Here is a 9,952-nt window from a genome sequence, read left to right as displayed (position 1 = left end):
TCCCAACAGTGGAAACGTTGGAGGATGATGAAGACGTGTATATTATGAGGAAGGCCTGCGCCACTGGTATCTGTCCTTGATAGTGTGTGTGCGTGTATATCTGCATGTGAGTTTGAGTTTGGCCTTCAGTAGAGACGGTGTGTTGCACTGTGGATACAATACAATCTGTATTGTTAATCTAACATGACTCAGTTGTTCAAAAGTGCAAAGAGTAATGCAGTCATTGTGTATTAAAACATGAAATATTGTACACATGAACACACATTGGACGATTTGATGATGGATATAATAATTGCCATAACATTCCCCACTTTTGGTCGCAATCAATGACCAAATCAAGAAACAAAATTATTATAGCAGTAGAATAACCTTGGATCCACCTTTGCTGTCCATCAGGGTTGACCATTAGCATCGTTACTGTCATACATTGGATATATTCTTCTTTTGTGAGACACAAACATATCAAGAAAAATGTGGAAATAAGCCTTAAAAACTTCATCATTATTATCAATGGCATGAATCATCAAAAATCAACCTCTATTACCATCTAGATAAGCAAAAATCATCGTTTACATCAAGGACATCACTCGTCTTCATTGACTGAGTTCAGTGGTGACTGGGGTCACCAATAGCTAGAAGAATAGTGGAACCATGGTTAGAATCACCGAACTTGATTGGCGGCATCATGAGTGAAGAACCTTGAGTGTTTTCCGCAATCACAGCAGAAGGGCTTATGACTGTATTCCTGCAGCTAGGTGTGAGGTTGTCCACCCTCCACCTAGCTATAAGCCTTCCATGGGTGTGGCTTATAAACAAAGCAAAGGAAGAAAAAAATCCCACGTCGGCGGGTCCTCAAGGCTTGATCTAGGCTCTTGTTCTGGAGCGTTTTTTTTCAACAGAGCATGTGTCTTGTGAAAATGAAAATCAGGTCCTGTGATCCCACAGGGCAAGGGAACGCTTCTTTGTGCACCGTACCTGAGAAGCCAGCTTAGGCCGTGTAGTTGTTATCACTCCGCCTCACTCAGTGGCCTTGTCGGTTCCCCCTTCGTTGTTCGGTCAACCCCCGTCTCAGCATCAGCTGGTGTCGGCAATCAGCTACTTGGATCCATGTCGCCCGCTCCGTGACCTTCACTGCCGTGTGGGTCGTCAGCTGAACGTGGAAAGGGTCGGTCCACCTCCGGTTGGTCCACCTTTGGTCGGTGTTGTAGATGATCATGAAGTCATTAGGCCGAATATCGTGTAGATGATCGGTTGTTGTCAGAGGAAGGGTAGTCCCCACACACCTGGCAACTTCTCTTGGGATCGGTTGGTACCTGGACAGAAGAAAAGAGGGGAAAACAAAACCAAAACAAAACAAACAAAACAAAATTAAAAAAAAATGAAAACCAAATTGCTGATACACTGCTCAGATTACAGGTCACAGCCTGAAATGGAAACGTTTAGTCTCCTCTCCATGACGGAAAGTCATGGAGAGGAGACTAAACTATTAATCTACATGTTCCTGTAACATCAATAATCAGTTGAGTCATCACGAGCTCTAGCTAAATATTAGGTCCACTGTAAACGCAAAGCAATTGTGCTGCAGTGAACAACCAAAGCTGTTAGTAAAATCAATAACAACCATGTCACTAACTCAGTTTTATAAGATTGTTGTTTATTTACTTATTTACAGCTTTCATTTGGAAGCAGTGAAAATGTCAAATTTGTAACTGTTTATATTCTCTGTGGCCTCGTTGTTCTTTTCCCTGTTGGGCTATGAGACTGCAGCTGAAAGTCGATTCTGTGACCTCATCGTGAAAGAAAAATTGTGCCACCATTTAGAGTCGTTTTGCTTCCTCAAAACTAAAAGGAAAAAAGAAATTGGATCGCATCATTAGGGCTAAATGTACCAGTGAATCTGAGCAGTCATTAACTCAGCTTTTATTGGCACAAAGTACAGTACAAAGTACATGGACAGACACACACTCACACTCACATACACACACACACAGACACTTGTGAAAACGAGGCATCACAATTATTTTTTCTTGTTTTGTTGTCATTTTGTGGTCTAAATGTCTGTTTTTAGAGTAATTTGGTGTATTTTATTGTCATATTATATATTTTTCAATCGTTTTGTGTATTATGTGGTCAAAAACTGTGTTTTTAGAGTCATTTGGTGCATTTCGTGGTCATAATATGTTTTAGGGTATTTTGGTGTATTTTTGTTGTCATATTTGTAGATCATTCTGTCATAATATTAATATGTGTCCTATTGGTTGCCGTACTTGTTATCAGTGTGCATGCTCTGCTTGTCTGTTTATGATTCATTGCATGTATTTCCACAGATACAGCCACAATGTTAAACTGTCATCACAAGTTGTCATTAAACCAACTAAATGCTTACCATGGACTCCTCATACATTTCAGCAGTATTAGATACTTTTCTCCTGTTTTGTGTATTTTATCATTTTTTTTAGAGTTATTTGTTGTATTATAAATTTTTATCATTTTGCATATTTTGGGGTCATATACGTATACACACACACACACACCATATTTGCGGGACTGCAAATGGTAAAGCACCATGAGGCCAATTAGAGTTTTGACATCCAATCATTTAGGGCTCTATTATCAGTGGAGCTGTTTCTGGTTGTAAGCTATTCTCCCCCTGTACTTAAGTCAGTCACTGTGCGCCATCATCACAGTTACACACTGTGGGCTGAGCATCCTTGAAATGTGGGCGTTCCCATTCAAATCTGGCCTTACGCGCATTGTGTAAGTCCTTTTCCTCTCATGCAAAAAATTACGTCACCGCCTCCTTTCCTTCAGTCCGCCTTCATTCACACATATACGCGCTTTTGGTCTCTTTACGTGTGGTGGGCGTGTCAGCAGCCTGGACCAGAGATTACTCAAAGGAGAGAAGCGCTTAACTGCAGGCACGCAAAAAAAGCGTATAGGCCTTGTAGGTCAATAAATAAAAGTAATTTCATCATAAAACAGGATAATTTACTCAAAAACAAATATCAATGGTTGGAATTGCCACTTGCAAGTTTGTTAATTGACTATCATACTGTAAAAAATGAGTTTTTAAAAAAAAAAAGTCATGTGACTTGAAATTTGGTAAAGTTTCACACATTGCTTTTTTGGAATTGGGAATCGGTAAGAATGCAAAGATTGTGCTGAAGTAGAAAAGTGTCAATAAAAAGTGGTGCGACTCAATTAAAAAAAAATTGCTAAATATTTAGACTTTGTAATTTATTACAAGCAACGTTTGAGCACTTAGTACAGAACATTCCTGACAAGTGGAAACCGAACAGTAAGTAAGTAAATAGCTTTTTGCAGATAAAATCACAAGGTGCTGAACAGGAGCAACATCATAATAGAATAATAAAACGGGTTAATTTACATCATAGGAACAACATCATAAAAGGACAATAACAATAATAAAATATTTAGAATAGAGCAACTAATGAAGCTGATGAATTTAGTTTAAAATAGTTTTTCTACATAACAGTTGATAAGTTGGGTCAGACGATGCTATCTGTAGCAGTGCTTTTAGCCCCGCCCACATCCTCTACCACAGAGTGGTCGACTGTCACTACAATCATTTATCACTGACTTTGTTCATTTGTCACTCATGGATTTATTCATTTTGGTTCTGAACCCTGTCTGAGTGTCAGTGTGGATTGGAGACACTGTCTGCTCCAATAGGACCATTGTCCCTGCTAGCTGCTACATGTTAGCATTGGGGTGCTAGCGCCTACATGTTAGCATTGAGGTGGTAGCTGTTACATGTTAGCATTGAGGTGCTAGCTGCTACATGTTAGCATTGAGGTGGTAGCTGTTACATGTTAGCATTGAGGTGCTAGCTGCTACCTGTTAGAACTGAGGTGCTAGCTGCTACATGTAAGCATTGAGGTTCTAGCTGCTAAATGGTTAGCATTAATGTGCCAGCTGCTACAGATTTAGCAAAGATATGCTTGTTGCTACATGGTTAGCATTGAGATGCTAGCTGCTACATGTTTAGCATTAATGTGCCAGCTGCTACCAGATTTAGCAAAGATGTGCTAGTTTCTACATGGTTAGCATTGAGGTTCTAGCTGCTACATGTTTAGCATTGAGGTGCTAGCTGCTATATGGTTAGCAGTGAGTTGCTAGCTGCTATATGTTTAGCATTGAGGTGCTAGCTGCTACATGGTTAGCATTGAGGTTCTAGCTGCTACATGTCTAGCATTGAGGTGCTAGCTGCTACATGGTTAGCATTGAGGTTCTAGCTGCTACATGTTTAGCATTGAGGTGCTAGCTGCTACATGTTTATCATTGAGGTACTAGCTGCAACATATATAGCATTGAGGTGCTAACTGCTACATGTTTAGCATTCAGGTGCTAGCTGCTACATGTTTAGTATTCAGGTGCTAGCTGAGGCTAGCAGAGCTCCGCTGATCTACAAACATTTTCTCCAGCAATTTTCACACAACTGGGCTCTCATTTTCCATCCAGTGTTTTTATTTAAACTAAAATCAATGCCCACGAAACAGTGCAACAACTTCACCTTTGGTTCTTCTGTTTCTTGTGTTGTGTTCTGTGCATCAATACCACGGTATACTGAAAACTTGTGCTATGAGAAAGGTTCCGCAATGTTTGGGATGAATAAAAAAGCGACTCCATAATTTTTTTTCTGTGTGGTTTATTTTTTCTGTAATTAATTAATTGCACAAATTTCGACTTAATTTTGTGACATTATTGCTGGTGTTTTTTCTCAGAGAGACATTGATTTGCTTGGCACCATTTTTATTGTGGTTGATTTATGGAAGGGGTGCACACACTTTTTCGGTTTGCGAGCTACTTCTATTCACAACCTACTAATATATTTTAATCAAACTGAGTTTGATTAAAATATATATTTAAAAAAATATTTTGAAAAGGCAAATCACCAAACACAGCAGCTCATTTTATTTTTTAGAAGAACTTCCATAGCTTCCACACACGTAGGTTGTTCTGAAGATGCTGTTAATAAATGTACGTGGTCTGGCCAGTGTGAGCAGTTTTAGGGCTGGAATTGGTTTTTCTTCTACTGATTATTAGAGGTTGTAAATAAACAGATTAGTGCCCTAGCGCCCCTTCAAATTTATGGCGAAAGCTGAATTGTTAGGTTTCATATTTAGTATATGTGACTGAGCCGTTCTCATTCATTCCTGAAGACATGCGGCCATGAGCGCGATCGACACAAAATGCGTGATCGAACAGTAGATCGTGATCAACGTATTGTGCAGCCCAGATTTATGGTGTTCGCTGTGATGCATTCACTCTGTAAAATGATAAAATTCGTCCATATTTTGGTGTTTCCGTGAAAGCCGAAATATCAACATCTGCCATTGTTTGGGCACAACTTTCAATCCGTGAAAACAACAGAAATGTCACTTTGTCATTTAAAAGTTTTTAATTCACTACTGGTGCCAGTGTGACCCAAAAACTCAACCAAAAATGTTCCCAGCAGCTTAAATCTCTAGTTTTTTTTTTACATTCAGCCTATTGTACTAAATGTGGTGTGTTTTTGTTAGGCTTGTATCCAGTAGTGAACCCAATTGCAGAGACGGAGACTGAGACTGGTGACGAATGCAATGACAATGTTTTATTTCCAGTACTTATTAGTCAGTTGTTTTGCAGGTGAAGAGTCCGGATGAGAGCTGACAGAGGCAGGCTGGTGCGTGGAGAGAACAGGGGATCCAGGGCAGGTCGGTGAGCTGATGAAGAAGCAGGCAAGACAGGTAGTTCACTGAGTAGTCCGTGTGGCTGAGCCCAGGCTGGTTCAGGAGTAGAGGGAAGGCAGGATCTGACTGAGCTAGAGGAAACTGAGTCTACGATCTGGCAAGGAGGTGGAGCTGACGACCGGTTCTTATAGCTGTGGAGAGTGGTGATTGGTTGTAGCTGCAGCTCAGCTCCTGCACAGCTGAAGTCACTCCTGTAATTAAGCACACACACACAGTGAGAGAGAGCCTGCAGCCTAAGAGGGCCTGACAGTACCCCCCCCTCTAAGGGCGCCACCTGGCGCACTCTTGAGCATGTCAGGATGTTGGCGATTGAAATCGCGAACCAGAGTAGAGTCCATGATCTGGCGCCGAGGAACCCAACAGCGCTCCTCGGGACCGTATCCTTCCCAGTCGACCAAGTACTGTAAGCCACGGCCCCGACGGCGCACACCCAGCAGCCGCTTAACAGTAAAGATCTCCTGGTTGTCCACCATTCTGGGAGGAGGAGGGGGAGGAGCGGAGGGGCAAAGAGGGCTAGAGGAGACAGGCTTGATTTGAGAGACATGGAAGGTGGGGTGAACACGGAGTGAAGCCGGGAGCTTGAGACGAACAGCACAGGGGTTGACAATGGACATGATTTCAAATGGACCGATAAACCGAGGAGAAAGTTTTTTTGATTCAACCTTGAGAGGGAGATTCTTTGAGTTGAGCCATACCCTCTGTCCAGGAGTGTAGTTGGGTGCAGGGGTCCGATGACGATTGGCCTGTTTCTGCATTTGAGTGGAAGAATGAAGCAGAGCTGTCCTGGCCTGTCGCCAAACCTTAAAGCAGCGCCGCATATGGGTCTGGATGGAGGGAACCGCTAACTCTTGCTCCTGTGAGGGGAACAAGGGAGGTTCATATCCAAGGGAACACAGAAAGGGGGACATACCAGAGGAGGCGTTGGGGAGGGTATTATGGGCATATTCAACCCAAGGAAGTACAGAGCTCCAGGAGGATGGGTTGGAGGAGGTGATGCAACGGAGCGCAGTCTCCATCTCCTGATTTGTCCTCTCAGCTTGGCCATTGGTCTGTGGGTGGTATCCAGATGAGAGGCTGGTTGTAGCTCCGAGGGCAGAACAAAAGGCTTTCCAGACCTGGGAGGTAAACTGGGGTCCCCTGTCTGAGACGATGTCAGAGGGTAGTCCATGCACACGAAAAACATGATTAACCAGAAGGTCAGCAGTCTCCCTAGCTGAGGGAAGTTTTGGCAGGGCCAAAAAATGAGCAGCCTTAGAAAAACGGTCAATAATTGTGAGGATAACAGTGTTACCGTTAGAAGGGGGGAGACCAGTGACGAAGTCCAAAGCGATATGTGACCAAGGACGGCCCGGGATAGGCAGGGGACGAAGGAAACCAGAGCTGGGTTTATTGGAAGTCTTGTTTTGTGCACAAACAGAACAGGCGGTGATGAATGACCGGGTGTCTGCCTCCATGGTGGGCCACCAGAAACGGCGTCTCAGGAAAGCCAGGGTCCGGTTTATGCCAGGATGACAGGTAAGACGGGAGGAGTGAGCCCACTGGAGAACCTTAGAACGGACGGAATCAGGAACAAACAGACAGTTAGTAGGACAGTTGCCTGGGTCGGCCCGCTGGTTCTGGGCCTGTTTGACCAAGGACTCAATATCCCAGGTAACGGCTGCAATGACACGGGATGGAGACAGGATGGGTTCTGGGTCTGAAACTGGCTCTTCTGAGAACTGGCGAGACAGAGCGTCTGGTTTTGTGTTGCGGGAACCTGGGCGATAGGTTAATGTAAAGTTAAACCTGCCAAAGTACAAAGCCCACCTTGCTTGCCTGGAGTTAAGACGCTTAGCGGATTGGATGTATGAAAGGTTCTTGTGATCAGTCCATACCACAAATGGTTGCTCCGCCCCCTCCAGCCAGTGGCGCCACTCCTCCAGCGCTAGTTTGACAGCCAGTAGCTCCCTGTTACCGATGTCGTAGTTTCTCTCTGCAGGGGAGAGTCTGCGAGAGAAAAAGGCACAGGGGTGAAGCTTATTGTCAGCCACAGCTCTCTGAGACAACACTGCTCCAACCCCAGTATCCGAAGCGTCCACCTCCACAATGAATTGACGGTCTGAATCAGGCTGAACCAGAACGGGAGCGGAGGTGAAACGGCACTTCAGCTCCTTGAATGCTGCTTCTGCCTCTGAGGTCCAGCAGAAGGGGATCGAAGTGGAGGTGAGGGCCGTGAGGGGAACAGCGATGCTGCTATAATTCCGGATGAACCTCCGGTAAAAGTTCGCAAAACCCAAAAAGCGCTGCAGCTGCTTACGGTTGGTGGGTGCTGGCCACTCCGTCACGGCAGACACCTTGGCCGGGTCCATTTGCATCTCTCCCTGGGCGACAATATAACCAAGAAAGGAGATCTTAGGGACATGAAATTCACATTTCTCAGATTTCACAAACAACTTATTTTCCAGGAGACGTTGCAGGACCATGCGCACATGTAGCTGATGCTCAGAGGGGGTCTTGGAAAAAATCAAGATGTCATCCAAGTACACAAAAACAAACCTGTTAAGCATGTCTCGGAGGACATCATTAACTAGGGCCTGAAAAACAGCAGGAGCATTTGTTAGCCCAAAAGGCATTACCAGGTACTCGAAGTGTCCAAGTGGGGTGTTAAATGCTGTCTTCCATTCGTCTCCTTCTCGGATGCGAACCAGATGATATGCGTTGCGGAGATCCAGCTTTGTGAAAATGGTGGCTCCGTGGAGAGGGACAAATGCAGAATTTATTAACGGCAATGGATATTTATTTTTAATTGTTATGTTGTTGAGACCTCTGAAGTCAATGCAGGGCCTAAGGGTCCCATCCTTCTTCCCAACAAAAAAGAAACCTGCGCCTACCGGAGCGGAGGAGGGACGAATAATTCCAGCCGCAAGGGAGTCCTGAATGTACCTCTCCATGGCTTCATTTTCAGGTCTGGAGAGGTTGTAGAGCCGGCTGTTGGGAAGAGGAGCACCTTGCTGAAGGTCTATGGCGCAATCATAAGGGCGATGAGGCGGCAGGGACAAGGCATGATGCTTACTGAAAACTGGGGCGAGGTCATGATATTCCTCTGGGACCAGGGACAGGTCAGGGGCCTCGGGTTGAGTCTGTGGCACAGTGAAGGCAGGGACAAGAGCAGATTGCAAACAATGAGAATGACAGAAATTGCTCCAGGAAATGATTTTACCTGCAGTCCAGTCTATTTGGGGATTGTGTTGTCGAAGCCAGGGGATTCCAAGGACCAGAGGAGTTTGAGGGCAGTCAATGATGTGGAGTTGAATCTTTTCTTCATGATTCCCAGACAGACGGAGTGTAACGGGTATAGTTTGGTGAGTGATCCGTGCTAGGAGTTTACCATTGAGAGCTTTGGCATCAATTGGGGAATCCAAAGGCTTTGTTGATATTGCCATCTGTCGTACCACTGAACGGTCAATAAAACTCTCGTCAGCTCCAGAGTCAACGAATGCCATGAGGGGTAACGACTGGGACTGCCACCAGAGGGAGGAATGGAGCTGCAGGCGGCAGGGAGAGGAGCTGTCTGCTCGGCTCACCAATATCTCTCCCATTATTGGTGAGCCGGTCCTTTTACCGGGCGAGTTGGGCAGGTGGAAATGTAATGGCCTGATTGACCACAATAGAGGCAGGACCTGGAATTAATTCGACGGGCTCTCTCCTCTGATGTCAGTTGGGCTCTGCCTAACTGCATGGGCTCAGGGTTAGCCGTGGGGGTTCGGGGATGTTCCAGGACTTCAATCGGAAAGTGCTGGGGAGCCGTAGTGGTAGGTGGAGTCTTCACCGCCTTCTCTCTGCGACGCTCTCTGAGACGGTTGTCTATTTTAATTGCTAGGGAAATCAGGTGATCAAGTGATTCAGGTTCATCCCGGGAAACAAGTTCATCTTTAATAGAGTCAGTCAAAGCATTCTGAAAGGCCCCCTGCAGAGCCTCATCATTCCACCCACTCACCGCTGCCAGAGTCCGGAAATCAATGGCCAGTTCAGCAACGCTGCGAGATCCCTGTCGTAGTGAGAGCAGACGTTTAGCAGCATCTTTACCTCGAACAGGGTGGTCGAAAACCTTTTGCATCTCCAACACAAATGCGTCATAAGAAAAACACAGGGCTGACTGGCTCTCCCACACTGCAGATCCCCAGGCACGAGCAGATCCGGTTAAAGAATTTATTAGGTAT

The 9,952-nt window shown here is 45.0% G+C and overlaps 1 long non-coding RNA gene across 1 annotated transcript; it reads right to left on the bottom strand.

The window, feature by feature from the left end:
- Window positions 1-6,864: 6,864 nt before the first annotated feature.
- Window positions 6,865-7,274, bottom strand: LOC114471170 (uncharacterized). Its single transcript, XR_003674950.1, has 2 exons — window positions 7,045-7,274; window positions 6,865-6,894 (listed from the first exon to the last, which is right to left on the bottom strand). It is a non-coding gene; the product is annotated as an uncharacterized LOC114471170 (long non-coding RNA).
- Between the last annotated feature and the right edge of the window lie 2,678 nt (window positions 7,275-9,952).

The sequence above is a fragment of the Gouania willdenowi genome, chromosome 10 (assembly GCF_900634775.1).
Source record: "Gouania willdenowi chromosome 10, fGouWil2.1, whole genome shotgun sequence".
NCBI classification, from domain to species: domain Eukaryota; kingdom Metazoa; phylum Chordata; class Actinopteri; order Blenniiformes; family Gobiesocidae; genus Gouania; species Gouania willdenowi.
This window is presented reverse-complemented; position numbering and strand designations above follow the sequence as displayed.